The sequence below is a fragment of the Cyprinodon variegatus genome, unplaced genomic scaffold (assembly GCF_000732505.1).
Source record: "Cyprinodon variegatus isolate N-32 unplaced genomic scaffold, C_variegatus-1.0 Scaffold656, whole genome shotgun sequence".
NCBI classification, from domain to species: domain Eukaryota; kingdom Metazoa; phylum Chordata; class Actinopteri; order Cyprinodontiformes; family Cyprinodontidae; genus Cyprinodon; species Cyprinodon variegatus.
Window position 1 is genome coordinate 348,594 of NW_015151109.1, and position 4,930 is coordinate 353,523.

Genomic DNA, 4,930 nt, shown 5'->3' on the forward strand with positions numbered 1-4,930 from the left:
GAGCATAAACAGTAGTGTATAGGATTTCCTGAAAGCGCGCGCCTGCGCGATCACGACGCTACGGAAAAATAGAAGCACAGTCAAATGCCTGCGTCTCAAAACAAACAAATACACATTGTGGATTAATCGATACATCTTCAAGCATCAAACGACACCCATCACCAAGACTTCTATAATGCGTTTTTTTTTTTACTGGCTTTGGTTATTAACGTCACAGTGACTGCTGCTGAGTAACGTGTAACGTGACTGCACACTTCCACGAAGCCAGCCAGACTTCCACTCACACACACTAGGTCTACAACGTAAGTGTTGTAAAAACAACAACATAAAACAATCCAATCTAGAGGCGGACAGGCAGTTCTTCAAGAATGAATCCATGAAAGCTCGGCGGCGTGTCAGAGTTCACCGCCAGTCTAGGCGGCATGTGGGCAATGAAATGGAATAATGTAAACAGATGCAAAACCCCATCATGCACCGCAACAGATTTTTGCAAAATATTCAAACATTAATTCACCAAATTTAAGAGAAACATCGTAGTTTGGTTTAAGGAAAGCATTTTAGTTTTATTATAATTTAGTTTGTTACAAGGATTTTACAGTTAGGTGCCAACCGTCACCAGGGTGTGCAAGGAAGGGCTATATATACTGCATGCATCATTTAGGTAGATAACATTGGATTACTGCTTGATCTCCTTCAGTTATCTACTGTCACAGGAGCTGCAGCTGGAGAGGAAGTGTTGAGGCCGGTATAATTTAATTAGGTCTGGCCGACTGGGGTACATGCCCGGTATCACAGATTACCAGTCCGAGCCTGCCTAGTACAATAATATTGTTTAAGATATTGTAGGTTATATTGTATTACTTCATATCTGTGTTTAAATTGAAAATATCTTTGATATTTTTGGATGCAGCCAATAAATATAAATCATAAAGGGAGAATTTAGGGGAACATGAATGCGGATGCTTAGGGACTAGGATTTTAAATCATAGTTTAAAAACAATACGTACAGTAAAAACAGTAAATAAACTAAGACTCAATTTTAAATTGACTAATTCACATTAGTTGATTGATAACTGAGAGGAACAGGATGACACAACGAGCAAATTAAAACAAAAACGCAACGGCTCCAAAATTCTGGTTAATTTTAATGATAAAATGCAAAAGATGAAACATTTTTTTAGCAGATGCATCATGTTTATTCAGTCAGTCAGAAACAACTCCTGAATCAGTCACAGGACTTTCTGGAAATGACACGTGCACCAATAGTGTTTTGCTCTAGGGGCTCCACGCATGGTCCCATACAGCAGACCTATAAAGTGCTGCTGGCGCGTCTTCCAACTCCTGTTCTTTCCCACTCGCCATACCCACACAATTCTCCACNTTTTCGGGGTTAGAAAAGTTGTCCCCACCTTTTTGTTTCGGTTTTCTGTGGCAGAGAAATGAGAGTGAGGTTAGTACCGGACTTTTTATTTGTTATCAGGAATCCTGTTTCTTTATTTTTATTATTCATTGTTAGTTTATAAGAGATGCGGTTTGATTCAAACATTTAACAAGAAGATAACTATAGGCTGGTGAAATTTTAACGTGTGAAATGTACCTTATTTTACTGTATTTGTTCCAACTGGATTGAAATAAACTGGATTTAAAGTTTAGCTAGCTAGCATAGTCAGCTAGCTAATGTTAGCCTAATAGTTTTAAGGCTTAGCACTGGACTTTAAACTAATTTGTGCTTAATGCTCACGGCTTTTATTTCCACTCGTGTCCAGTGAAGTCCACGCAGCGGAGTCCGTGGCCTACCTGAACAGGGCTCTGGTGAAGCTGCAGGAAATCTGGGACGAAATCGGGATTCCTGAAGAGCAGCGGCTCCGCAGAACCAACGAGGCTCATAAACATGTAAAAGTGAGTGTTGGAAATCCAAGCAACCAATGCTGGATTTATTATATGTATTATTTAATGTATTTATTTCTGTTTTTAACCCTGCAGGGTTTGCTGGATCTGATGATTGCTGAGGAGCAGGAACTAAAGCAGCGATTATTAAAAAACATTGAGTCATGTAAGAATGCGCTCAGTGTTTTATACAGCGAGCTGCAGCTGCCACCCTTTGAGGTACAATCAAAGTAACTCTGTGATGGTTTTATTTTAACTTTTATTTTCATAAATTCAAAAACACTTTCAGTAAAGCAGAAACGTACAATTGAACATATGCCATCCATAACTGTTTTCTTTAAAAAAATAAAATAAACATAAAAGAATGAGAAAGGAAAAATTAAATTAAAAAGAAAAAAAAAACAGGGGTTTAACTAAAGTTTATTGCTATCAAGTCTGAAAACTTTAAGACTTTGTTGTTCTCCAGTAACTTAATCGAGTCATGAAAACTTATAATATAAATTGGAATGCTTGAAAATTTGGAGAAACTTTAAAGAATCTGCACTTCTGGATAAAGAATTTTCACATAATCAAAATAATATTGCATAAAAATTCCACATTTTTATGATGAAAAGTAATTCCTAATTTAACTCCTTTATATTCAGAATTAGGAATCACATTTTTCGTTGACTTAACCACACAACAATTATAAAAAAAAAAAGATGTTCTTGTGTTTCTAGATCTTTCTGACAAAAGTTACATACATTAACATCACATTTAAATCTTAAACTTAAGAACTCTGCACAGTAAGGAAGAGGATTAGGGCCAGTGGGGAAAAAAAAAAGTTAACTGATTTTTACATTTTATTTCAGTTTAGTATGGGGGAAAAAAGTCAGAATTTTGACTTTTTTCTCAGAATTCTGACTGAATTCTGACAATAACAAAAGTCAGAATTCTGACTTTATTGAAATAAAATAAAATTAAAAAAACAGTTAACTTTTATTTATTTTTTTTTCAATGGCCCTAATCCTCTTCGTAGCACAGGGATATATATTATTTATAGTTTTAAAATGAACTTCTTTCATGTTTGGTAATATAGGAAATGAGAAAAATGTGGTTCTGACCCTAAGAACTTCCAACTCTGAAAACACGTTTAAAGATAAGTTCCTTTTAACTGGGAGAGGAAAAATTGTGTTGTTTATGTGTTTGTTATTGTTGTTTGTTATTAAATTTGAGATCCGTAAAATCGTAATTATCTATTAGAAGAGTGGGAAAGATCGGTGTTACATCAGAATATTTATACATTCCTTTGACCAAATATTTAATGGTTGCTGGAATTGCCCTAATCAGAGATAGAAATGGTTTCCGTGGACAATCTAAATTATATTTTCTTTTAAATACTGTGTAATCCAGAATATCACCCTTTGTGTCCATAAGATGTAAAATGGCCCAGATACCTTTTTCCTCCCATTCTCTGTAGTATAGAGATTTTCTCTGGTTAATGAGGCGCCTTGAAGCCAAACTCTACTGATGATTCTGTCTCACAGAACACTGACACCTGCTGGACCTTTAAAGACACTGCAGGCAGCTTCTCTGACAGACTAAACTGAATTGATTTGATGACTGGGAGCGTTTATCTGCCCTGGCATTTTTCCTTCTACACTGGCCCATTCATGGACACCCACTTCTACACTGGCCCATTCATGGACACCCTCCCAGAAAAAATAGAAGCACAATCAAATGCCTGCTTCTCAAAAAAACGAATACACGTTGTGGATTAATCGATATATCTTCAAGCATCAAACGACAACCATCACCAAGACTTCTATAATGCGTTTTTTTTTTACTGGCTTTGGTTATTAACGCCACAGTGACTGCTGCTGCTGCATAACGGCCACACTTGCACAAAGCCAGCCAGACTTCCACTCACACACACTAGGTCTACAACGTAAGTGTTGTAAAAACACCAACATAAAACAGTCCAATCTAGAGGCGGACAGGCAGTTCTTCAAGAATGAATCCATGAAAGCTCGGCGGCGTGTCAGAGTTCACTGCCAATCTAGGCGGCATGAGGGCAATGAAATGGAATAATGTAAACAGATGCAAAACCACATCATGCACTGCAATAGATTTTTTGCAAAATATTCAAACATTAATTCACCAAATTTAAGAGAAACATCGTAGTTTGGTTTAAAGAAAGCATTTTAGTTTTATTATAATTTAGTTTGTTGCAAAGATTTTACAGTTTGAAGAAATAGAAAATGACACCATATGCCGACTGTCACACGAAAGGACTATATATACTGCATGCATCATTTAGGGTGTTAACATTGGATTACTGCTTGATCTCCTTCAGTTATTTACTGTCACAGGTAGGAGCTGCAGCTGGAGAGGAGGTGTTGGGGCCGGTATAATTTAAGGAGGTCCGGCCCACTGGGGTACATGCCCGGTGTCACAGATTACCAGTCCGATCCTGCCTGGTACAATAATATTATTTAACATATTGTAGGTTATATTGTATTACTTCATATCTGTGTTTAAATTGAAAATATCTTTGATATTTTTGGATGCAGCCGATAAATGTAAATATAAATCATAAAGGGAGAATTTAGGGGAACATAAATGCGGATGCTTGGGGACTAGGATTTTAAATCATAGTTTAAAAACAAAAAGTATAGTAAAAACAGTAAATAAAATAAGAGTCAATTTTAAATTGACTAATTCAGATTAGTTGATTGATAACTGAGAGTAACAGGATGACACATCGAGCAAATTAAAATAAAAACGCAACGGCTCCAAAATTCTGGTTAATTTTAATGATAAAATGCAAAAGATGAAACATTTTTTTAGCAGATGCATCATGTTGACAGAAACACAGTTTATTCAGTCAGTCAGAAACAACTCCTGAATCAGTCACATGACTTTCTGGAAATGACACGTGCACCAATAATGTTTTGCTCTACGGGCTCCACGCATGGTCCCATACAGCAGACCTATAAAGTGCTGCTGGCGCGTCTTCCAACTCCTGTTCTTTCCCACTCGCCATACCCACACAATTCTCCAC